The sequence below is a fragment of the Alligator mississippiensis genome, chromosome 3 (genome assembly GCF_030867095.1).
Source record: "Alligator mississippiensis isolate rAllMis1 chromosome 3, rAllMis1, whole genome shotgun sequence".
NCBI lineage: Eukaryota > Metazoa > Chordata > Crocodylia > Alligatoridae > Alligator > Alligator mississippiensis.
This window is the reverse complement of record NC_081826.1, coordinates 285,651,642-285,678,703: the sequence shown is the minus strand read 5'-3', so window position 1 is coordinate 285,678,703 and position 27,062 is coordinate 285,651,642. Positions and strand designations below refer to the sequence as shown.

The following is a 27,062-nucleotide window of genomic DNA, read 5'->3' as shown; positions in this document are numbered from 1 at the left end:
TGTCAGAATAAAATTCACTTTTCTTCCTGAGATGTCAGAAAAGTCTAGAAAGTAAACCATGTTTGAATTAAATATGTGTATTTAATTGTATGCATATGGCTTTTCTGATCAGAACATCTGGGCACATGTGCATTTTTAGAATTCAAAAATTGTGCTCCTTCCCCAAAATGTTTGGCCAGGAATTCAAAATGGGAGCATTTTAAAAAGGGAAAGTTATATTGTAATGTGCTTCTTAAATTTAATTATAGTGGCTCCTGCTATAACAAACTTGTGTATATGCATACAATATTATTACTGTTAGTTCTCAGGCACCTAACACATTTGTATTCTATAGGTCAGGGTTTGTGTGTGTGTGTGTGTGTGTGTGTGTGTGTGTGCGCGCGCGTGTGCCAAGATCCATTAAGAATTACTCCCATTTTCTGCCAGTTAACATGGTACCCCTGCTATGGCAAGCTCAGTAGCCTGTGGCATAATAGCTGACTTCATTGGTTTGATACCATCCAAAACCTTCCTGTCTTCCCTGAAGGAGTGTTCAGATGAACAGTTGTGGCTAGCCCATGTGTACCATTCAGGACAGGAAGAGAAACTCAGGTGTTACATGAAACTACATATACACGTGCCAAAATCCAATTTACTATTTGTATGTTTACAGAAGGAATCTGAGAATTAAACAAGAATGCATAGCTTTTTAGCAAACTTTCTACAATTAGGGGAATAAGGATAGAAACAAGAAAGAACACCTTACTGGAGACAACGAGCCAACAAATTTTCAAGAGGACGAAGATAATATGTGGGTAAGGATAGAAAGATTTCTATTTTCCGGGCTTAAAGCAGCTAAGTTGAAAAAAATTATATATAAATGTAGCAGTTTCTCTGTGAAAACAAATGAGTAAGGAAAATCCAAAGGTTGCTTTCTTCCCACCAGCCTGTGAGTAAGAGAGAAATTGCAGGTTAATTAAATCGAGTATGTATTTCCAATACTTCCTGTTGGTTAATTTAAGACAAAGACAAATTGGACATATCTAAAAGCACTAAACATTGTTGGATATCAATGCTAGAGGAACTCATTGCCATTATAAATTGGGACTAAGGGAGGATTTTTGCTGAAGAGGCAATATGACTTCAATACATGCTGCATGTGGGGCCAGTCTGAGGTGCATGCTGCCTGCAGTACTCACACAGGACAGGTTGTTCATGCTGATTCTGCCTTGCGGGGTTGGTCTGGGGCACGTGCTGCATGTGATGCCCACGCCAGCCCAGCCCTGAATGTTGGATTCAGCACTGGAGTCTGGTCTGTAGGCGCGATCCAGACAAGCCCCAGATCCAGCCTGCAGCATGTTCCCCAAACTGGCCCTGTGTCAGGTACAGTCTGCGTCAGATAAGCTCTGCACACCACGTGTAGCTCATGGAGCTGGAACCAGCACGTGCTGCGTATGGCCTGTCAGTTGGTGACCCACATGTAGTATGATGGGTTGGATGATTGGGCTCTGTAGACTGAATCTTTGATACCCCTGCTTCAGTACCTAAAATCCAATTATAATGCTGGAGATGGATATTTTAATCTAGTTCCTGCCAAACAATGAGGTTTGAATTAGTTATTACCTCACTAGGTATTGTGGTGGATATACCAGTGGGATGTCTGTTTGAGTATATGTCATAATTAGGAGAAAAATAGGGTATGACTGCATTTTGTTCTGGTCATAGATGTAATTCTAGTATATCCTCTTTCTGTTTTATAACTGCAAGCTTTTGCTTGCATTGAATTTCTGCTCTAGAGTCCCTACAGGCTGGCTGGTATTGAGCAGTCTAATGGAAAAATATTATGTGATCATATAATTAAAGGTTCTTTCAGAAAGTGCACATATTAAGGGTCTCTATAAAGGTTGCTATCTGCTGCTTGCCACTGTCAGATGCTGACCCAGTATGGCAATTTTCATATTCTTATGTTGCGTGAGTAATCTTTATTTTGAAGTTTATCAGCTTTTAAATGCCTGATTTGTAGCCTTAATCACATTAACATTCTTGTATTTGATGTTTTAGGGTTTTGTTACTTGCTTGTGAGATTGTGTGTGGTCTCTGAGCAAAAATTTGGACTCCTAGGGCTCATTCCCACGAGTGTGAATGTGCATTTCTCCAGGGTTAAGCAGCTGCAGCACAATGTGTGCCACTGTTACTTTTCCCCAGGGTACGCTTGTGCATGTGTACTCTGGCATGAAGCAAGTTGCCCTGGGTGGTGTAGGGGAGGCTGGGGCCATCACCTGGGTTGGCCCCAACAGCCTTACCTGGGGTCCTGGGGGTGTCCGGGGGCTGCAGCCACAGCTCTCGCCAGCCCAGAATCCAATTTCAGGAGGCGTGTGCTGCTGCCATGTATGCTGCCCTGCCTTTTTTAGGCATAGGTTTTCTTGACACTGGGATCCCCTGGTGTCAACCCCCCTCCTGCATTGCAAATTAGCAGTGCAGGGAATGCTTGCATGTGTGGTGTATGCGGTGTGTGCGCTCATCTGGACACACCCCTAGGGTGAAATCTTGCCTCCTCCATTCCTTTTCCCCCCGGCTACTTGTAAAACCAGCTGACTTAATCAGAGGTGGGATTTTCATTCGTAGCTTGTGTTATTTGTGTAGACAGTCCAGGATTTTGTCTCTGTTCTCATATATAACATGTCTAGGTAGTTTTATTGCCTTGAGCAAGGATGGATTATCAATCTAAGCACCAGATTAGAATGTACAGGGGTAGTTTTGGAACTCTGGGGGAGAAAAACAAAACTGTGGCAACTATCTCATTCAAAGATACCTTGGACGTGTAGGTGCTGAAGGTGTATTTACATAAATATATATGCGTGGAAGTAGCAAAATAGTGTTAAGCATTACCTAAAATGCTTCCTAATTTCTCCAGTATCTAAACATTTTTGCTGTTTGTTTGCATCGTGAGAAAAGGCTTAGCCATATAGTTAAGTCACTTGAGTTCAGGAGCTAAGGTAGATGGGTAGATCAGCATTTGCTTCAGCTGAGGTTCTGTACGTTCATATTTCTAAGGTGGCACTGCTTCTGTACCCCCAGATGAGACCCTGACTTTTTTCTCTCTAGATAGCTGTACCATATTGTGAGTTGAGGTGACTCAGTGACAGAAAGTCTGTGACTTATTGTAGCATGGAAGTATAACAGAAAGCTAATACAGAACATAAATATGGAAGGAAAGAAAAAAAAACCCCAGAAGACCAAAACAACATTTCCCTTTGAGACTGTTTGAAAAAAGAAGTCACTGTCACCCTACACGGATAGAGGCTGTGGAAGGAGACGAAACCAAGTTGTAAAATCAAAAACAAAATAAATCACCAAGCTACGGGAATGTGCATAAAATCACTGCCCAGAACTGGTTGCATGGCAACTGAAACCGGAGGAGCTTCTCCTCGGCAACAAGGAGTAGCAACTGCTCCAGAGGTGCCCGAATTGTAAAAGTGACAAAGTTTTAAGGGGGAAAGAAGACATAAGGATTGAAAGCAAGCAAACCAAACTAGTAACCCATTCAAAAAAAACCCTGTCTAAAATAACATCACCATGCCGGCCACAACATTGTAACTTTCTAATATTGGGGAAATCAAACTTCTGAGCACTGTTAGGTCTTGGATAGGAGAATACATGAATTCTAGTAATTCCTTGATCTGTTTAACAGAATTGGTGACATTTCTATTGACAGAAGCAAAATACCATTATTTTGTTATAGAATAAGTTTTGATGTGGCAGCATGTCAGGCTGCAAGATAAGTTGTATAAGTTACCATGAAGTTTCTCTTAAACCTCCTTGGGCTAAGTGAAGCAAGTGAGGAAGATCCTTGAAGCTCATGGGAGATACTTTGCAAAGATTTTGCAAGGCTCTGTAGGGAGTGCGTGGCTTGCCAGTCCAGTTTTGGTTTCTGCGTTCCAAGTTTTTCTCCCTGCATAATAGAAACCCAGTTCCTATGTGGTGCAGATCCAGACTTCCCACTTTCAGCCTCCTGATCTAACTATCCGCACACGGCTAGGAAAGCTCCATGGATCCTATCACCTTCAGCCTCCACCTACCCACCTCACCTGTCCCACTCACCTCTATGAGGTGCTCTTAAAATAATTAGAACTAGTCCATAAAACTTTGATGAAAAAAAATTCCACTGGAGAATGCTATTTAGTCAAGCTAAAAATGTTTCGTGGGAATTTGTTAATTCAAAGATATTTCTAATGGCAGAAAGTCATCTTTTTGTTCGTATTATTTTTTGTTTTCATAATGGCAAACATTTTATTTTGGCTTTATAGGTTTCTGGTTCAGCTTCCTTATTAATTTCATCTTTATATATTTAATATTTGGCATTCAAATTTTTGAACAAAATGTTTCAATGGCATTGAAATGCATGGATTTAACATGATCGGCCAGAGAATTTAGATGGGTTTCAAATCAGAATTTTCTTCAGAAGTTCTGTTCTGAAGGAAATTTTGAAATGTTGACTTTTCATTATAATTCACATCAAGAGATCAATATTAAAATATTAGAATTTCCTTTGGAATGAACATTCAGTTTTCTGATCTGCTTTATTAATAGTTGTTGATATTTCTATCTATTTTTTCAAAAACAGACATGGAAGCAGAAAGATTAAGGTCAAAATGAGTATCCAGCTGCAAATGTTCTTGTTTCAGTGTCTTGCCCAACATTATTTTAGCAGTCCCTGCCAGAGGGGAAAATTCAGATCTTCAGATTACAAAATTGCCTTAAAATTTGTGCCATGTTTTGGATTGGTCCAATTGTACAGAAAACATAGAAAGGTATGTAGATCTGGCATTCCCCCCCACCTTGCCTCCTCCCTGAGAATTGCTTATAACATACAAACCTTTACTCAGGCTCCTAATCTTTCAGTTTTTCATTAAAAATTTGCTTGTGGGCTTTTTTGTCCTTGTAGGCCTCTTCCAGATGAGCACAGCCATGTCTGTGGCACCACATACCACACATTCAGTTGTTTTCCTTGCTGCAAGCGAGCAGTGTGGAGAGTTTTCTTTGACCGCTGGACGTCCAGGGGTTAAAAAATACCCAAAGAGAAAAAAAAGCAGAGTGGTGCATGCACAGGCAGTGTGCGCCATTCAGAAGTGGAGTCGGGTCACCCGGAGCTGTGCTGAGGCTGCCAGCTAGGCTCTGCATGGCAGAATCACTGCTGCTGCAGCCCCAGGAGGCCTCCAGGACCCCAGGTAAAGCTGCTGGGACCAGTCCCCTACTGCCTCCAGGGTAACTTGCTGCATGGCACAGGCATTCCCTGGGGACAGCCAGCAGCGGTGCAAAGTGTGCCACTGCTAGTTATCCCCAGGGAACCAAATTTCCACACCGTGTGTGGACAGAGCCCTACATTTCAGAGAGGATGCAAAAATGATGATTAAATGTAAGTACCACTATAAGCAAAATTGTGGGGAGGGGAATAAATGATGCCATATGGTAACATAACCTCCGTATAAGGTTATCAGCAGATTTGAAGGCCTCAAAGCCACTTCTCAGACCTCTTTCCTTAGGCCTGATAACTGCATTCTGCAGCTTTTGCAGACAGTCGTGGCCCCTGGCAAGCAGAATTCCTGGCCCACTACCTTCTGTGCACTGTCCAGCAGTGAGAGCAGTGGTCGCGGGGAAGATGATGATTTCCAAAAGTTGGCCATGTTGATTCCCAGAAGGAGAGAGAGTGGGTGAGTTTTTTGCACCATCATGAAAAGTGTTGTTTCCAGCTCCAGAAGTGACATTATACAACAGAAGCGTAAGTGGGCTTTTCTGCGCACTGGATGGCAGTGGTGCATGAGGTAGCACCAACAGATAGGGTGCCCGTGGTGGTGGCGGGGCCTGAAGCAGCATCAGCTGCTATTTTTGCACTCCCCACCTCACTCTTCACTTTCCACTACTGTTACACAACCCCTGTGTAAAAAGAAGGGAAGGGAACTCAAGAGTATAAAACTCAGAAATATAAAAGAAGTCAGTTGATGAGGTGAGCTTGGATTGCTTGATCATATGCTCTGCAGCGCACAAAAAGGGTATTTTTGGAAGGAAAGATCTTCTGGCAGAAAGTGGCGGTGCTATTTCTTGGGCAAATCTCAAGTTTTCCCCCAGATTCTAGCATAAACTCTGACCCGTCCTATCAAATTTCAAGCCAATTTAGTTATATTTTTATATATTAGATGCAACATTTGGCTGAAAACTGAAATTTAACTGTGCCCTTAACTGTGGAGAGGTGCTAATCTCTCTCCATAATTGTTACAGCCATGTTACAGGTGAGAAAACAAAGGAACTGGCACAATAAGCAACTTGTCCCAGGAACAGGACCAAAATCTCTCTGTTAACTGGCAAACATTTCAAACACATAGCGTAGGAAGTACTTGAGTTACTTGAGGTGAATTACACTCATTAGAAACTCGAGAAAAAAATATTCAGGAAATGATTCTGAATTATTTTCAGTTATTTACTGAGAAGTTTGGGCAAAGACTATTTAAATTACTGCCTAACTGTAAAGATTTCCTTCATTTATGTACAGCATTGTAGTATAGTATTTTTTATGCTTCCTGATTGAAGTATTGTAAACAGAAGAAAATCAAATAATAGAATAATTGTATTTCATGATACAAATGATCAGATGGATAGAGGATTCATACTAGGGCTGTGCCAAGCTTTGGTCCCTGATTTGATTCAGTGGAGATTCGGTGGAGATTCTTTAATCACTTTAATCTCTCTGAATCAAATTAGAACCCTCTGAATTGATTCGGAGAGATTCAGAAAGATTTGGAGATTCGGACATCAACACAGCTTTAAATGTTTTTTCTACGTACTTCAAGGTACCAGGTGGCTTTTAAGTGCTGTGATGCTGGGGCACATGGAGTGTCCCACAGAAGCACGGCAGGGGATCCCCTGCGCACTTAGCAGCAGACCCGAAAGTGGACCAGAAGCACTTCTGGTCCACTTCCAGGTCCACTGGGGAGCATGCGGGCCCCCCCTCCCCTGGTCCCTCCTGCACCCTTCTGGCTCAGCAACTGATGCCTCCTGCATCTGGGGGGGCACCTGGGGTCCCTCTGTAGCTGATCACTGAGCCAGAGGGGCCTGGGGGGGGCCCAGTGTGCTCCCCGGTGAACCCAAAAGTGGACCAGAAATACTTCTGGGTTCACTGCTGAGCATGTGGGATGCTTCATCGACCCCAGCTCTGCAGCTTTCAGGAGCTGTGCCTGGTACCTTGAGGTATGTAGAAAAAACATGTAAAGCTGGGTTTATGGCCAGATTGCTGATTCTTTGAATCAGCATCGAATCTTCAGATTCGGATTCAGCCAAATCAAATTAGGGACAGTGGTCTGAATCAACAAATCGAATCACTGTCCCCAATTTGGGCTGAATTTGAATTCAAATCTAATATGGCCTATTTCGCACACCCTTTATTCATACTAGCATAAATAGACCCATTTGCTAACTTTTCACCCAGGCTGTGGTCTGTAAAAAAATGATATGAACAATGAACAAGTGGAGACAAACACAGACTCTTTATTTGTGAAAACGTTAATGAGCATTTTTTTTCCTAATATACTCCTTCAAAGACAAGCCACCTAATTTTTTTTGGCTTTAAATTAAAGGAAAAAAATAACACACAAAGATACATTTACATTTACAGATGCAACCTCTGTGCTTTTATATCTTTTTTTTCTTCTTTCGAATCAAATTTAAGATGCAGGCAGTTTTTAGAAGAAATGTTTCATTTTAAAAAGTGTGTCTTATATTTGAAAGAATATGGCATTTTACCAATTGCAGTGGAAACCTTATGGAAAAAGTCAAATATTGTACAAAAATCCAGTAAACCCCAAATCCTTTTCTAGATGTATTCAAACCTAAGAATTTGCTAGGATAAAACTGAATTTGTTGCTGCTGTAGGAACAGAAAAGAGAAGCAGTTCTCAGGACAGTTCTGATTCTTCTAGCAAGGTCTGTATTTTCTCATGTATACCAGTCAAATCCCACTGGATTTTATTGACTTCCTGTTTCTACTGAGATTAAAAAAAAAAAAAAAATAGAGAAAGTGGTCTATGAAGATGAAAGTGTTATCTTGCTACAAATGAGAAGTTTTCAGCAAGCAAGCATCCACATGTTCATTGAGCATGCTCAGTAGAGCTGTGCTTTGGGCAGATAGGATGCAGACAGAAATGACATTTTGTCATTCCATTAGCCCTTTGAAATTGCTCTAAAGCCATGCCCAAACAGAAGAGTATGGCTGCAGAGCCCTCTGATCCTGAGACAAATTAACTCTTATTGTATGAGTGCAAATGAAGCTGTCCCTAAGTGGAGGGACTTAATTAAATTCTGTCTGCTCCAGCTGCAGCTGCTGTCTCTGGAGGAAAGGGGGAGAAGGCAGCAGAGGGAAGGTTCCTTCTGGGGTTTTCTCAGACACGGATTTTGAACCTGTGTTTGCCTTCCTAGCACAGAGCTCTAGCCAGGCAAAGTTAGGCATTGTCAGATTGCCCTCTCCTTGAAGCTGACCCCATAGAACGAGGTATGAGGAACCAGAAGGAAAAAGACAAGCCACATGGCTCGGCTCAAGACAGACACTGCCTTGGAAGAGAGGGAGTTCTGAGATCAACCTGGATCCTTGATCCCAATGGTGCAGAAACTTTCTTACTACTACAGTGAATATTAATGCAAGCTGCAGTGGATCATCTCAGAGAGGAAGTCTGGATAGTGTCTAACCCTCTGGCCTTTCTGAGATGCATAGTCAAACCCCCTTTGCAGCAGAAAAGCCTGGAAACTGAGTCTCACGTTCCCTGAGAAAGTGCCCTAACCACGACACTATTGGGCTAAAACGTGGAAGGGCCGCATTCTCTGCCAAGTACCATAGCAAGGGGGAGGGCAGCTCTTGCCTGTGAGGGCGCTGCTGGGCAAGCATGGGGGTACATACGCCCCCTGGATCTGTGCGCGGCCCAAGGGCGGGCTGCCGCTGCAGGCTTTGCTCCAGGCACTGAACTTTCTTGCTACAGTACTGTCTCCACCATTTTATTTCTGGCAGGTATGAGTATAGGGCCATTGTATTTTAGCACAGGATGAAAAAAGAATCCAAATCAAGGGATAAGTGCCAAAATAGACAGTTACACTGCTGTATATGCCATATAGACACGTAAAGTGAAATAGGATTCACCTGTCAGTGTCTATCCAGTCATCTAGACTACGTTCAAACCGTTGTTGTGTGGTAGCTGTTTTCTTATTGATCTCTATTGCCTACAAATAGGTGAATAAAACTATGGAACCTCTATTCAAGAAAGGGATTCAATTCACTATTCAAGAATTCCAGTGTTTTAATTAACTATTTTGAAGCATTAGTCTTAAGTGTCTTCTCATCAGAAGCTCAGTGTGCCTGATTCAGATTGTGCAAATGCTTGGAAGACGAACAAGGTGGTCAGAACATTTTTGCCAAAATGTTTTTTAAAAGAAAACATTTTTAGTGAAAACCTGAGAAATTATTTTTGTCATTCCGGCTTTTTTGACATATTTACTGACTGAGTTATAGATAAGAGCCGTGTGTTTCTTTGTGTTTATACGCTGTTCCACAATGGCTCAGTAAAGTTGCAATGATAATGATTAATAATAACTGTGATCATGTCTACATCAAAAAAACCCATGGATTTTTGCCAGCATTTTCTCAAAATTTTCTTTTACCCTGCTTGCATTTAAAATGTTATTAGCTTTTTGCTTTCACATGTTGATTTTCCTTGGAGCAATTCCACCTTATTTGCAGTGATCTCAAGCATTAATACAGGAGATGAGCAACACAGGGCTTAATAAAGACAAAGAAAATCCATAAACCTTCATAGAAATTCCATGTGCTTTTGATAATAATCCACATATAATTTGTGAGTGGAAATATAACAACATACATTTTTTGCTTAAGTTCTCTCTAGTTGCTTGTTATGTCTCATCCCCATACAAAACCAGAGGGACTATGGAGAAGTTGAGACTTAGGGTTGAAAATGGTTCATTTTTTAATTTTGTTTGCCATTGGTTTGTTTTTCATCATGCTGTAAGAAACAACACACAGTGATGAGTTTTGGGAAGAGACTACAGCACTTGAAAGCACTTTTCCTCAGTGGGAGCTTCTCGATGTGGGTTTAATATAGTTTAATTAATACGCATTGTCTTCCCACTTTAAGTTGATTTGCCAGACCACCTTCATATAGATATAGGTTACAGTAAAAGATGTCCACACAGGGCACGTCTACACATGCACATTTACTTCACAGTAACCAAAATTACTGCACAGTACAGGTGGGTGTTGACATGTGCATACCCATACTGTACAGTAAATATGGTGACTTACGCCAACTTGAACGACATAACAAATTTATGCCCAATTAGTTACGGCACACTAATGCACATGTAGACACCTTGCTGGTTAATAACACTGTGTGTGGACTAACTTGGGACTAACTTTATTCCCAAGTCAGTCCACACACAGCGTTAATACACCTTAATGCCTGCATGTGTAGATGCCAGCCTATTGCTGCTTACTGCGCAGTAACTTACTGCACAGTAAACTTAAGCCAATGTAAATGGACATGTAGACATGCCTACAGTGTATGTGGTGGTACCTCTCTTGCTGTTGGATATAGGAAAATGTTTTTTGTTTGCAAGGCTAATTTAGACTTAAGTCATGGCCACCACATTAGAAACAGGCAGGCAGGTGGTGGATATTATTCCTGCTCCAGTGCCATGTAGACAAAATTGCTAGCTGCTTCCTGTTGAATGGGGCTCTGAGATGCTAAGTGAGGTAGTAATGGACATCTACATTTTGTAAGAGCTGTGGCAACAAAACATCCATTATGACCCTATCTGTTTCTGCAGTTGCATGTAGTAACTCTGTGCACGTTTTCTTTTGATTTCCCATATCATCTTCAGTTTCCTTGTTTGACAATGTAAGAAAAGTCTGGGGTAGGTAAAGGAAGTGACAGAGTGAAATTTTGGGGCATGCAGCAGAGTAATGGTTAAAGGAACAGTTTCAAATTAAGCCACAGATCTGTTTGAATTCCTTGATTTCCTTACCAGGAACTGTGCAAGTGCTGTCAATGTCCAAGGTCTGCCCAAGCTTAAAAGCATAATGGGCTGACATAGTTAAGTCATACCAGTTTTTATAGCCAGTGGCACACAAAGGATTCACATTGCTAGCCATTATCTCTAGCTGCTTTTGGATCCTCAGTATGGATGACCAAATAGGTACTCATTTACAGTTCGATCCATGAGGAGCAGCCTTCTGCATGAGTCCAGAGCATGACTCTGGAGCCATAGCAAGATGCCTTCACTGAGGGGTGCACAGGTCATACTTTATTGAGGGCCCTTTGCAAAGGAAGGACACGTTTCAGTGGAGAGCTGCCACTGGTAGAGTGTGGTCTGATAAAATGTAAGCCCTCTGCATGTTTGCAAATGGGAGACTGGATTGTTGGCATAAGCACAGCTTAACAAAATGCTTCATGGTTGAATACACAGGCATCTCCTGTTCACTAGAGTGCTTTAGAAAAGTATTATGCAAGGCTGAATGCTGTGCAGTTCCACCTTAACTGTTCTGACACCACGTGTAACAAATGATGTGTTTTTTTTTTTTTTAATTAGCTTGGTTTACTCAAACTTCTCTTTTGTGCCCATTGGGTGTATCCAGATGAGTGCAGACGTTTGTTTCCCCAGGGAGAAGCACCGACACACCTTAAGCTGCTGCTACTTGTTCCCAGGGAATACCTATACCACATGCACTCTGGTGTGTGGCTGGTTACCCTGGGTGGGGTAGGGGAAGCTGGGGCCAGCAACTGTGTTAGCCCCAGCAGTCTTACCTGGGCTCCTAGGGGCTTCCTGGGGCTGCAGCTGTGGCAGGACACCTGGCTGGCAGCTGGAGCATGGCTCCAGCCAGCTAGGCTCCAGTTTTGGGTGGCACACTGCTGCCATCTGTGCTGCCCCACTTTTGTTTTTGCAAGGGTTTTTTGACCCTGGGATCTCCTGTGGTCAACCCCAGCACCTCCCGCCCACCACACAGAAAGGTAGCAGCATGGGGGATGCCTGCACGTGCAGTGTGTGGCACCACAAGTGGGTCAGCAATGCCCCATACTTCATGTCCACACTCATCTGGATGCGGCCATTGAGTTTTGCTTTGTGCCTTGGGTCCAAACGAACCCAGTGCTGAGGGCAAAATTTGACCCAAACTCACAAGCATTATCTGGTTTCCTGAAAATTTCACAAATTTTCCACAGGAAGCAGTACATCAAGGGTGCACTCAAAAGCTCACAAACCTGTCAGGGGGTATGGCCTGAACCTTTAAGAACCAGGATCAAAATGCATGTCACGTGGTTTGGATTTTTGCAAGCATTCTGTGCTACTGGGAAGCTTACAGCAAAACTTAATGCAACTGGAGAACCTATATCTTCTTGCTGGAATAGATACATGCTAAGAGAAATGCAGCTATACTAGCAAGTGGCTGGACCAGGTCAGTGAAATCTGAATCTACCTGGATATAATATAGCAAACAACTGCTGGGGAAGGCACTAGGACCCCACGAGTATCTGTATGAAATGCTGGCTGGCAGCATGTCAGTGGCACAGAGCTGCCTTTGCTGTTACACAAGACAAGGAGCAGCAGCAGGAGCAGAAACATCATTCTCCTCCTGAAAGGTATTTATTTATCTGCCACTTAGCATTAGTATTTTTTGGCAGTAAATGCCTTGGAGCAGCTTCTGACATCCTGACGTGCTGCCAAATCTGCAGTCCGTTATGTCATTATTACAGAGCTATATTTTTATTTCAGTAGATCAGATGGAAGCAACAGTGCCATAAAGAAATGGGCTAGTTATTTCCAGCCAGCAAGATCTGGGAGTATTACACACCAAAAGTGTAAGTCCATGCCTTGTAGTCTTTACTATGTTGCTTATTGCTGCTTGTCCCTTTGGGTTTGCATCCTATTCCCCCCTTTAGCAAGAGGACGTTCCTCTTTGATGGGCTGATTTTAAGGAAGAAAATCTGTATCTACTATTCACCTATTGTAGAAAATGTCTAGAAAATGCCTGAAAAATCCTAGGTGAAGGGCAGAGTGTCTCTCTTCTTTTGGGCTGTGAAGCGGAAACCTGATTTTCATTGTGACTTTTCCTTTCTTGCTTGGGATGGGAAATGGATTTTGCTGTGTGCTCTGAGCAGACCTCACAACTGTTGTCTGTGCTGTTTGCAAGTCGAAAGGTTGGTTTGTTTTCTTTGCAATCAGAGATGTGAGGCAGCACATTTATAAGATAGCCCACTCCTTCTCCAGCCATAATGTTGCCATAAGATCTGTAATTACTTCCTTGTCACTAGAGCCTTGAGAAAATCATGAACCTTTCAGAGTGAAGCCAGTGGATTGCTTCTCATTCATAAGGTTCCCCACATTCCGTACTACAAATAGTCAGATGCAGTCTTTGTAACAGAACATAATAGTCCCTGGGCACTGCAGCAAACTGTACAGTATTTGGATATCCAGTTTTGTTTAAAGGGTTTTGTGTACATATGATTACCATTTCCTTTAACTGCACAGCCTAGAGAGATGTTGTTAACATAGAAGTGATGTGCATATGAATCGGATGTGGGCAGGAAAAACTGTGGGCAGGAAAAACTGGGTGTCAGTTGGAATAAAGTTTTGGGCAAAGAATTTTGGTTCGAACATCTGTGGTCACAGCTATGTGTAGCAGTGTCTCTACCTGTGTGAATAGAAGGGACCACCATTTGGTCCTAGCCAACCTTATGATAAAATTGTTCGTTTGCTATATATGACAATAATTTTATTTGCTTTTGGAGACATGCCAGAAAATAACAACAAAGCCAAACTTACAGCTATGTGCGAAAGGAAAATCCAAATGTATGATTGATGGATTTGAAAAATCAAGGGTTTTATTTGGGTTATCAAAATTGAGCTGGTAATGTGCTAAATTCATGAATGAGTCTAAGGGGTCAAATTTACTACAGGATGCATGTCAATGTCACACTTAAGGTAAAATTGAAATAATAAAAATGTCACTTTTGCAAAGAGAAGAATAAAGTCAGGCATTCTCTGGGAAGGTATTGAGCTCTTGGTTCTTTTCTCTTTCCAGAGATGGAGTTAGAAGATAACTTAAATGCTAGTCTGCATGGACACCCCTCCCCCTCCACCCCCTTTCTTTTCCAAGCAGAAATTGAGTAGAGTTCAGAGAAAGATGCCAGGATATACTGTTGGTATTTGTACTGTCCCTTACATCCATGTTAAATACATTGTGTGAATTGTTTCCACATGATTTTATTTTATAGATGCAGCTGAGATTAAATGCTCAGTTTGGTCATAAAAGTCCATGACCCAGGGTCTTTTGTAGATACGGTACAGTGAAATCAAAATGATCCATCAGTTTTATACTCTGGAGATGTAATGAACTACATGACAGGTTAAAAACATTATGTCTGCAAGTCTGGGGTTCCATAGTTAGAGAAGGGAGTTTACAGATTAACATATTGAGAAGGAGTTGTCAAGTAGACTGCTTGTTGGAAATGAGTAAAATAATGAATTTCTGTCTTTCAGAATGAGTGACTGTATTCTGTAATTGCTCCGGTAGTGAAATAGAACTCCTGGCTTTAGCGTGTAAAAGCCAAATTATTCAGGCTTGGGCAGTAAGATTTCACCCATTTTAGTTAGGCATTGCAGTCAGTGTCCCTGAAAAAACATGGACCGTGGCTGCATGATTGTCCTCTGTAGTTAGATCTGTATTTCAGGTCTCCTCATCCAGGAGTTGAGCGCTGTTTGAAGTCAAGAGTTTCATTCAATTTGTCAGAGAGAGAAAACCCAATTGGTGAAGTTTGGATCTGGGCTTCACCTTCTCCTCATTGCCCAGTTGTTTGAAATGTTTAGATTTGGACTTTTTACTTGGGTCTCTCTGGATCTTAGAATTAGTTCATAATTATATATATGTTAAAAGAACAGTATTAATATTGCACACTCAAGCACTCAGAAGTTAGAAAAAGTACTAGAACCTTAATTCAGTTGCCTTGTGTATGTGTATTATGGGGCAGTATTTAATTACACATGCCTCATCTGTTAGATTGGATGGATGCTTTGGGGATGTGTTGGGGCTGTGCAGTGTAGGAGACTATTATGTTTAGCATTCTTGCTTTAGTTGTCACACAAGTTGCAAGATGTGTAATAAATGAGGCAGGACTATAGGAAGACAAAGGCTGGTCTTGGTGTTAAGGGAGTTGAATGCTATGCTAGAGAGCTAGATTCTATCCCTGCCTCTTTGTGATGCTAAGCAAGTCATTAAAGCCATGCAGGTATCTGGATTTGAAGGCCTGGGGTCTAATTGCAGCAATGTAGAGCCCTCAGCTGGGACTGAAGTCAATGGGAGCTCTGTTTAAACTATGTAAAGTGCTATACAATGCTAAGTACTCAGAAAAGTCAGGACTTGGCCCAGGACATTGCAAACTAGGCGCCCAAATTAGTTAGAGGGGTGTAGGTTGTAGCCATGTTGGTCCAAGGACATAGGCAGACAAGGTATTGGGGTGAATCTGATATCTTTTATTAGGCTAACTTAAATAGTTGGGGAAAAAAATTTCCAACTATTTAAGTTGGTCTAATAAAAGATGATTCACCCAAAGAACCTTATCTGCCAAATTAGTTAGTGCTTTTTGACTTCACTTTGTTGTGCCTCAGCTCCTGTTTGAATAATGGGGGAAATATCTCATCTCTCTCTTCTCACAGGTATATTGCAATTAAAAATGACAATTCATGAGCCCCTCCTTTGAATAGTTTGGAGGTTAGTTTTTGGGTTTTTTATGTGAATTTATTGTTCCTGAAGTGTTCCAGATTTACAGTTCTCAAGGGGTTTTGTCCCCACAGGGTGAAGGGGCCCTGCGGAGTGCTCTGGCAGTGCACCCTTTCTACAGGAATTTGCTTTAGGGATGAGAAAATGGTCTCATATCCATACTGTTCCCATAATCTTGGCCTCTCCATAAAGTTTGGCTGCTAACTAGTCACCACAATTGGCTCTTTTTATGCTTTGGAACTGAAGCCACAAATTAATTCATTTCAGATTGGTCGTTGAGCAGTTGACAGATGTGAACACTTTTGCTTGCCTCAAGCTGAGGCTGGACACACACAGGCAACCTGGCAACATTGAGGTGAGAGGCCATGTGCTGTCTTGCCAATCTCTTGTCATGCAATCTGCACAACTGTGATTCTAGTTGCTCACCATAGCATTTAAGAGACCTGGTGGTTATAGATCAGGATTGTAGTGTGCTAATTGCAATTCAGACATAAAAAAACAAAGCATCGTTTCTGCACCAAGTAGTGTATTTAACACTAGGGCAAGAGGCATCAAATGGTGACAAGCAGATGGATGACGGGAATACAAGGTAACAGCCATACAGGTCATCATACTAGACAGTCACCTCAATACAGCAGCAACCCAGCAGGTATAAGACTTTTACAGGCATGATAACCAAGAGGAGTTATAAGGAGGGACTGAAGAAGGATAATGAACTAAGGCATAGATAGGTGATGCATTTACATGTGTAACTTCCATTTTTGTATGCCAGTGTAAATTTTAGAGGGATTTGAAGCAAACAGGGGCAGCATGGATAGTTGCAGTTAGCAGTTGCTGTTAGAGTTTTTGCCATGAGGTAGCTAGAAAAAAGCCATGCTCTTTTTGCCTGAAGCAAACTGCTACCCTCAAATGGAAGTGGACAGCTGATACCTGTACTGGTAGAGCTTATACTTTTCTGCAGAAAAGGACTTGGAGGTCCTTATGGTGGACAATAAGCAGAATATGAGCCAATAGTGTGCTCTTGTTGCAAAGAAAGCTAACAACGTGCCAGGTAGGCTGCATTAGTAGGAGCATTGCCATCAGAGTGAAGTGATTCTTCCTTTCTATTCAGCACTGGTGAGGCCACATCTGGAGTCCTGTGTTCAGTTTTGAGCCCCCCACTACAGAAAGGATGTGGACAAATTGACGAGTCCAGCACAGGGCAGTGGAAATGGTGAGGGGCCTGGGGCACATGACTTTTGAGGAGAGGCTGAGGTTAGTGTGTTTATTTAATCTGGAGACGAGAAGACTGAGAGGGGATCTCATAGCAGCTTTCAGCTACCTAAAGGGCGATTCAAAAGGGGATGTAGCTAGACTGTTCTCAGTGGTAACAGATGACAGAACAAGGAGCAATGGTCTTAAACTGCAGCAAGGGAAGTTCAGGTTAGAGATTAGGAAAAACTCTTTTTTACTAGGAGGACAGTAAAGCCCTGGAACAGGTTAGTTACCCAGAGAGGTAGTGGAATCTCCATCCTTGGAGGTTTTTAAGGCTCAGCTGGACAAAGCTTTGGCTGGGATGTAGTTGGGCTGGTCTTGCTTTGAGCAGGACATTGGACTAGATGACCTCCTGAGGTCCCTCCCAACCCTCATTTTCTGTGATTCTATGAATTGTACTTCTAATTCTTTCACAGGTTATGTCAACATATGATGGGCAAAAGTTACCCAGTTCATGGGTGTATGTTGTCTGTCCACTCCTTTTTTTTTACGTTGGTGTAAAGCCCAGTTACACTGCGGTAAATATGTTCTATGTCCAAGTCCTTAGTTTGCAGATGTTTTCAGGGAGTCCCTTCAAAGCATGAGGGGCAGTATAAGAGAGAGAATCAAAGTGGTGGCTTAAAAATGTAATGAGGAGGCTGGTGTCCTGGGCGTTTTGGAGGTGGAAGTTGGTATCTTGGTATACAGAATAATGAAAACTGAGGTGGGGATAGGCTATAAAGTGCTTTGAAAGTGAAAAGAAGCTGATTATATATCATGTGATGGTGAAGACTAAAAAACTAAAATGATAGAGAGAGAAAGGGGTGGGGAAACAATGGGCTGGGAAAACTGAACTTTGAAGCAATATTCTGTATAGCTGTAATGCTGGGCAAGACTGCAATTACCGAGAGCAAAGAAAAGAATGATGGAGTAATTGAGGCATGAGCTGATGACACTTTGGATGAGAGTTTAGCTGCATGGTTGAACAGAAAATACTATTTTAGAGCAGTTAGAAAGAATATACACTACAGACTGCAGTGTGATGAAGGAACTTGAACTAGCTGCTTGGAAAGTCAAATCATCCCATGCTGAGCTCTGTGCTTCCACAATGGGCGTGTCTACATTGCCATTTTAAGGCATGTGTAGATATGCACCCTTAATGAGCCTTTAATTGAGCTAATGGGCATTAAATGAACATGTGTAGATACACCCAATGAGGTATCTTTTGGTGCTTCAGGTAGTTCATATAAGGCTGACACAGGTATCTTAGCTTGGATGTGAAGACTTAGCAGTGTGGGGCCAACCTTTTTGGCAGGCATGCCACTCTGACCCCCTTCCCCACTTGATTCGCTGCATTGCTTTCTGTGCTTCCTGGTTGATCCACTGTTCTGCTTTCTGCATCCCGACGTGTGCTCCCAGCCCAATTTAATGCATCCTCGCCTACCTACCACTGTGCATCCCTGAATCTGCCGTGTGCCACACACAGAGGCCGCACCTGACTTAGAGCAACATCAGGCTGCATATACACATATTTGGAGATGTGGCAGGGTGGCATTTTAATTAAAGCAATTTCATGGGCTTATTATTAAATTAATTTAATTTCTTATTAAAATACCTCACCATCACATGTATTAAGCCCCTGTGTGTTTAAAAATGGTCATGGGATTCTTTATCTAAACCTCGTTCAGTGAGTTTTAGATAACTCACCCCGTGGCTGTTTTAAAATGCTTGGGGGCTTAATACATGTGATGCTGCAGCAACAGCGTAGCATTCTAATTAGGACACAAATGAGCATGTGTATAGGCAGCCTCAGAGTCCAAGATGAAACTTGTGTTACAGGCCTGAGTGACAGGTATAGTGCCAGCAGTGTCCACCATGATCAAAAGAGGAAGTGAGGGGAGGAGGAGTTGTTAGTGGAGAGGCTAAGAGCTTTGTTACCTCCAAGAAACAGAAGTTGGCTTTCTTGGATACCACTGACAGTAGAACATATTACACCGTGCTGTTATATATAACTGTTTAGTAACAGACATCTTATGTAAAAACTGTTGAAGAACCAGAAACCTGCTCTGTGCATCTTCCATTGTGAACCCTAATGAGGCTAATGAGGCTAATGCACTAACCTGTTAACCTGCCTTACCTCCCATGGTTTATAAAGCATCTGCAACACCATATTGTTGATTACCAAACAACCCAGGTGTTCAAATGAGACAATATATTTATTCAGGTCCAAAATATTTATTTTTCATTTATTGAATAATAAAAAAGACATCTTGAAAGTTTCTTTTTTCTTATATCCATCAGTCACCCGTACTTTGGCAGTGATAAGACAGCTAAGGAACACAGATGAGACATGGTCTTTTCCCCCAGAAGGTTAGAGTTTAAAGGAAAAAAAAACAAACCCTGTCATAAACTGATGGGGAAGAGATCTGGATTTTAATTTCTATTTTAATTGTGCAGTATGCTTGCTAGGAAATTTAGTATCAAACAGCATTATAATTTTAGATGCTGGGAATTCATGTGTGGGAAGTCATGCTCATCATAGGAAGAGTCCACTGACCTACAAATAATCAAACTCAAGAGAAGCGGCCAAGTTGTTCTGTCAATTTTAGTGCTTTAAATAAGAAGAACCACCTTTGAATTACTGGAGTGACTGCCGACCGACTTGAGTGGGCACTTGTACACGTGACAAAATTGGGCTTTTTTAGAGGTTTAATTGCGCTTTTTTACTGGTTTAATTGCATCACAGTTTATACTTGCGGTGGCATATTATGATTCAATTTCATTATATCGTACATGTGTGGTGGCATGTTTTGATTTAAATGACTTTGATATGTAACAAAGTAAAACATATCCTATGTATTTTAGTTTGCTATGTAACAAATTTCAGTGATACATCCAAAGAAAGTGGCAGGGATGGTGCACGGGGTGCTGGAAGCCCAGGTGTGCTTGGGGAAGCTTGGGCTTGGCAGGCTTCCAGTGCCCCAAGTACTGTCCCTGCCAGCTTCTCCAGTCACCAGCACACCCAGCTACCCACCTGCCACCTTCCTGCACTGCCCCAGGGGAAAGCCAGCTCATTCCCAGGCAGTCCCAGGTTGCAGGAACACAGTGGGGACAGTGCACAGGGTGCTAGCAGCCCGCCAAGCTGGATCAGGCCAGGTGCTGCCTGCAAGGTGGGGCAGCACCTACACAGCGGGCACCCTGCCCAGGTGGCCCTGGGGGGTGCCGCTGCCGTGGAGGGAAAGACCAGGCCCCCCCCGCAGCTCAGGAACTGCCCTGGAAATAAATGCAGTTGTCAGACTGAAATCTCCAGTTTAAAAGTAGTCTAAAATATTGTTTCACTGGACACTGTGGGTAGGTGGGTTGTTTTTTTTACAAGACATATTCCTTATTTTAATTGCTCTTCAAGGTATAGACAGGGGTATATTTAGCCAATATATTATAGATTGTCTGAAGATTTCAAAACTGAAGTACTATTCAGTTACATTGGTATGTGGTTTTCTCTTCATAGTTTGTGTGTGTTGGTTGGAAAGGTATTTCATGCTGGTCCACTTGATGACTTGTGAAGTGTGTTCCTTTTTAAGGATTAATCATGCAACATATTTATCAACATAGTACTGAAATTTTGAAGCATTTAATCACTGTGTTGAAAGCCGTCATTAGAGAAATGAAATGGCGTGATTAAAGATTATGTGTTTGTAGAATTGTAGTGTAAATGTTTTCTGTCTCTTTGAGTCAGTAACCTATGGCTTTTACATCTTATCAAGCTTGACTGGAGAGTTCAAGGAAGAGCAACTGTTTTTACACATTCTTAAGTGTCTATGCCTCTTTCATTGTTGGTCAGGTTTACAGGAAAGGGTGCCAAATTAATACTTTGCTTAATGCTAGTGAAGTCAGCAGATTTACCCTCAAGACTGTCCATTTGAAAATCTTTGACTATACATTTTAGTATCATTATTTTGATGGTTTCAGACCAGATTTTAGCAGATTACATATTATTCTGAGTGCTCATTAGCTGGGGCTAAATAATGATAAGGCAGTAGAACAGTATTTTCTCATAAATAGCTAATGAAATATTCATTTTCAGTGTTTTACAGAAGTATTAATGGTCATGCTTGGGAAGTGGTAGCCTTTTGAAGAGAAACATTTGATTTTTAAGATAAATAGATAAATATATTTATGCTAGCATTTAATGGTTCTTGGCTTTTGTGCACATGGTCTCTCATGCCTGCTGGGTCCAAAGACATTTTAAGTCAAAGGGAGCTTCTCCAGTGACGTCAGAGGGCTTTGAAGTCAGCCTCTAGAGCAGTGATGAGAAAACTACGTATCTGTATTATAGCTAGCTATTCAACTACAATTTCGTTTTTATTTCTTTTTTCCCCTCTAGCAACAAATGGCAGCAATTTTTATAGATTGCCATTCATTACAACTGGAATGAGAATCTAGTTGCCAATTCAGGAGAATATTCAGTCCTGTGCAGCAGTTTATGGTAAGCAGGAAAGTATCCCTAATCCCTAAGGAGAGTCTTGACTTCGAGTGAGATTTCAGATTAAACTGTATGACACGGTATTAAACTGAAGAGTATGGCTGTATAGTCCAGAGCTCTTGGGAGAATTTCTGGATTGTTTTCAGGAATTTCTCCTGGGAAGATCACCATGTGTCTTAGTGTGTGAAATAGAGGTAAGAGTTGTTTAAAATAAATGACCAAAGTGAAAATCCACAATTCAAGTCCTCTCCTTGCCAGTAGAAAAGACAAAAATGATAAGGGTGTTACTGTGGCAGAAGGCCACCTCTGTTTCTCCCCAGAAACTCTGCTCTGTGACAGTTTGGTTAGGATGGGCCCAGCAGAGGAGACACACCTTACCCTATCTCTTTAGGTAACCTGAGCTGGATACATTCCTGAGGGAGGGGGGAAACCTGCTCCCTCTGCCTACGTGACTGGTATCACATACCTGGGTGAGGGGCTTGGGCACCCTGAGGAGCTAGGAACTGCCAGTCTGCCCAGCAACTAGTGATGTATTTCAAATTGGTTGGCTGACAGCCAACAGGAGCTGGCCTCCATTGGACCAGGTAAATGATGTCACAAGGGCTATATAAGTCAAGGACTGCCCAGGAGGAGGGGGCAGCAGCCATGAGGAGGACTCAGAGAAGGAGAAGAGCTGAACCATCTGAACTTGCTCTCTCTCTCAAAACTCATGATCAAGGAAGTGCCTGCCTCCAGAGGGAATCTCCACCTGCCTCTGAATGATACTTGTGAGTAATCTACCTGAGATCTAACTAGATATATAGCTTGCAGTAACTCAGATGCGTGATCAAAGGCTACCCAGCCATGGGAGTCTGCTCTGTGAGATTTCTCTGATACTGCTCTACCCTGTACCCTAGTCCAACCCTACCCCTTGTAACCAATAAAGTTCTCCTTTGTACGTAGTGTGGGAGACTTATTGGGAGTGGGTATAGATTATGCCTTGGGGTCCCCTTGGTTTGGCTGACTAAGGGAGACCACTACTTGTGCTTCTGACTGAAGGAAGCACCCCAAGTTCTTGAAGTGAATCAAATATCCTCGAGGGCTACTAGGCCTGTGTTTCCCAGGGTGCATAGAGCCAGAATCAAGCCCAGCCCTGGGTGGTGGCAGTGTTACCCCCAGGCTAGTGGGTGTGCTCCAGAAAGGGGGTCGGCCAGACGTGAGGCGACCCTAGGGAGGCACTCAGAGCCTGGAAGGTGGTTGGCTGCAGTGAGGTGGGTGGCTCAACACAGGAGCGCCTGCTACTGGCCCACCACAGTTACTACCTTTACATGGGCAGTGTGCATCAGGCCTGTGGTGATAGTGGACTCAAAGGAATTAAATAGGCAGAGTGAGTAAATTCCTAACCATTCCCTTGAAGTCAATAGGTTTCCTGACATTAAACTATGGAGGCAAGGATTTCACCCAAAGATTTTTTTAACAATGGAGTTTCTGAGCTTCCTCCATTGAACATTTCCATTACTTAATAATACTGTAATAAGAAACTACTCTTACTGCTTTGAAAGGAAATGAATTAAATGAAAAAAAAATCCAATAACAGAAATTCTCAGCAGGAACAGCTAGCATCATACCCCGTGTGTTATTACCAATAGATATTAGAGGCTACATTGAGTTATACTGAATGAGTTCAGTGTCACTCTGTTTTGGGTGCAACATTTCATAGAGTCTGCAAACAGTTTTTCCAGCCCAAAACTTTTGGGTTCAGAGCTACTTCCAGATTTGGATTTTCCCAAAGTATCTGCAAGTTTTAGCATGTATGTGTGTGTGTGTGTGTGTGTGTGTGTGTGTGTGCATTTCTGCACGTAGTCAAAACCACTTTGACAGGACACGGACACTCAGAATAGGTAATTTAGTTGGACAGCTTCCTCCCTATTAAATCTAATGAATATACTGACACTTGAATGAAGCAGTTCTAGTTGTTGGAGCTGCTTTTATAAAAACAATTTTGGGTATTAATTGGTTTGTCAATTGCAATTAGAGCTCACAATTAGATGCCATTACCTCCTACATCTCAGCTGGCCTGACACAATAGCTTTCAGGAGGAATGTGTGCTTCTGAACTCCTAGTGATTGCTGTTCTGCAGATTTTTGTTTCTTTTTTTACCTTCCCCTAGCAGTCTGAGATTACAAAAGTCCATCTGATCTGTCAGGATCTGTGAAGCTTAGAGATGGGTCTTTCAGACTTGTGGGCTAAGGCCTGGGCTGCAGTTTCACCAAGCAGCCCAGCCTGGTCCCTCCTATGAGGTTCTCACTGGGGGACAATGTGACCCAGGGGAACCAAATGAAAGCCACAAGACCTTGAGGGGAGGATACAGGAACCCTACCATGTCCCCCGGAGCCTTGTTCTGGCAATAGTTTTTGTTTGAAGACTTGTTATTTGGGACCCTCTTCCCCTGCTCCTGTCTCTCCTTTACCTTGGACCCTCCTGTTTTGCTCCAGCCTTGTTCCTGCTTTGCTCCAGCCTTTGCATCTGGTGACTTCTTCTTGGCATACCCCATCCTTGGACTCCAGTACTGACTCCTGCATTGTGTGCCCTGGACTCCCTGGCTCCTGAACACTGTCCCTTGATTATGGACCTATCTCAACTCCCTGATTATGGACCTATCTCAACTCCTCTCAACTCCTCAGATCTTACACTGAGACTGACACCCAGTATTGTGACCCTTGGCTTCAGCTTCTAGACACCCAGTATTGTTGGCTTTTGAACATTCAGGTCATACACAGGGCAGTTTGCTGGGACCATACGCATAACCTCCTCCTAGGTTCTAGCTTGGGTTGTATAAATACGGATTTCCCTTCTCTGTTGAGATTCCCACCTCCATGGAAGTCTTGGAGCCTCAGGAGCAGGTAATTGTTCTTCAGCCAGCAGCTCAGGGTCTCTGTGCCCTGGTGAATCAACTGCAAGAAAAAAGTTGGGACTTGCAGTGCTGGTTTAGGGAGTCTGAAACTGTCTGTGATGCCCACATTGCTAATAGGCTATGATGTTTACCTCTGTCTGAGAAGTACAATCGTTACACAGAGACATCCTGTGGCTTCCTCAACCAGTGCTGGTTACATTTTCTCATGCACTTGCAAGAATACCCCAGGGACCAAGCCAAAATCAGACTAGTCCTGAGTCTCTTTGCAGGAGAACCCTTAATTTGGGCTTCTCCATTGTTGGAGTAGGATCATCCCCTCCTCTGGAACTGGAAAGCATTCCAGCAAAGTTTGCTTCCTGATTTGATGACCGTTATTAGGCCAGGACAGCTAAAACTTCCCTGAGGAAACTCCTCCAGGCTCTGGGCTCAGCTGTCATCTATGCCAGTGAGTTCCAGCAATGGGTATCTTACATCAGCTAGAACAGGGGCAGACAATTATTTTGGGCAGAGGGCCACTTACTGAGTTTTGGCAAGCCATCGAGGGCTGCATGACAGGCAGCCCAGGGCAGATGAATATTAATTTTCTAAATTTTTGGGGGGGCCCGCAGGCCAGACAGAATGGCCTGGTGGGTTGCATTTGGCCCCTGGGCTGCATTTTGCCCACCCCTGAGCTGGAACAATACTGCACTGGTGTGCCAGTTCTGGGTTGGCCCAGAGGAGGTGAAAGATGAACTGGTTTGAGTAGATCTTAGAATCAGAGGCCCTCAGATGCCTTTGTATTAGGACTGATACCTGGCTCTGAGAATCAGCTGGAGTTCTCACATAATCCAGCCTATTGTTCTCCAAGGAACCAATGCAGGGAGTGTAGCCCTGCGCAAGCCCTGCTGTGTGAAAATGCCACTGCAGCCTCTCTGCAGAAGAACCTCCACTTCGTTTCCAGTCTCCCTGGCCATGGGGTATCTATTTGCCCAAACAAAACTCCTGTCAAACCTGCACCAGGCTCAAAATGTCCAGGCCCTGTTGGGGCCCCCAAGTCCAGAATCTTTCAGGGACCTTCTCATCAAACAGCAACATTATGTATTCATCAACCCCTGGGTGTGCAATTAAGTCAGCTGTATGGTTACAAACCTGTCTGCTGTCCCCTTGCCCCTGCAGTGGGCTGTGCTGGACTTTGGGGCAGGGGAGAATTTCATGGGCTTTACCTTGGATCAGGTTCTTGGGATTACCCATTCAGGCCAGACCTCTCTTGTTGGCACCCCACTGGCATAGGAGCCCATCACCCAACAGACAGGGCACCTGGAAGTCACCATAGGAAACACTAAGAAATTCTTTTGTGCTAATCTGATGCCAGCCCTCTATTTTCTGATGATTGTAGGAGCACCTTGGCTAGTTCAACACAACCCTCATGTTTCATGGTCTCACCATGCACACATTGACCTTTGGATCAGATTATTGCTGGGAAAACTGCCTCCAGGACACCTTAATCTGGAAGCAGCCCCAGACAGAGAACCTTTCGAACTGGTACACTGTCACCGTAATCACTGGTACAAGGCCTCCTATGACTGATGAGGAGCCTTGCCTACCAGTGATGTATATTGAGTTCCAGGATGTCTTTGAGAAAAAGAATGCAGACCAGTTGCCCCCACACTATGAACACAATTGCCCAGTAAAGCTACATCCAAAATCCTGTGGGAATGCCTGTACTCTGTATCTGGCCCTAAGATGAAGGTAGTAAAGGAATACATAAAAAAAAACAAAAAACCTTCATCAAGGTGTTCATATGTTCATCAACCTCCCCTGCTGGAGCTTTTTATGATTAGGCAAAAAAGGATTCATAGATTCATAGATTCATAGATGTTAGGATTGGAAGGGACCTCAATAGATCATCAAGTCCGACCCCCTGCATAAGCAGGAAAGAATGCTGGGTCTAGATGACCCCAGCTAGATGCTTATCTAACCTCCTCTTGAAGACCCCCAGGGTAGGGGAGAGCACCACCTCCCTTGGGAGCCCGTTCCAGACCCTGGCCACTCGAACTGTGAAGAAGTTCTTCCTAATATCCAATCTAAATCTGCTCTCTCCTAGCTTGTGGCCATTATTTCTTGTAACCCCCGGGGGTGCCTCGGTGAATAAATACTCACCAATTCCCTTCTGTGCCCCCGTGATGAACTTATAGGTGGCCACAAGGTCGCCTCTCAACCTTCTCTTGCGGAGGCTGAAAAGGTCCAGTTTCTCTAGTCTCTCCTCGTAGGGCTTGGACTGCAGGCCCTTAACCATATGAGTGGCCCTTCTCTGGACCCTCTCCAGGTTATCCTCATCCCTCTTGAATTGCGGCGCCCAGAATTGCACGCAGTACTCCAACTGCGGTCTGAGCAGCGCCCGATAGAGGGGAAGTATCACCTCCTTGGACCTATTTGTCATGCATCTGCTGATGCACGATAAAGTGCCATTGGCTTTTTTGATGGGTTCGTCACACTGCCGACTCATGTTCATCTTGGAGTCCACTAGGACTCCAAGATCCCTTTCCACTTCCGTGCCACCCAGCAGGTCATTCCCTAGGCTGTAGGTGTGCTGGACATTTTTCCTCCCTAAGTGCAGCACTCTGCATTTCTCCTTGTTGAACTGCATTCTGTTGTTTTTTGCCCACTTGTCCA

At 43.1% G+C, this 27,062-nt stretch overlaps 1 protein-coding gene across 1 annotated transcript in view; it reads left to right on the top strand.

Moving 5' to 3' along the window:
- Positions 1-12,589: 12,589 nt before the first annotated feature.
- The window catches only part of RAB27B (RAB27B, member RAS oncogene family), a 224,569-nt gene continuing 210,096 nt past the window's right edge, over positions 12,590-27,062 (top strand). Inside the window, exons 1-2 of the mRNA XM_019496104.1 lie at positions 12,590-12,664; positions 12,798-12,883. The gene's annotated coding sequence lies outside the window, so the exon portion shown is untranslated. The remainder of the gene's footprint in view (positions 12,665-12,797; positions 12,884-27,062) is intronic.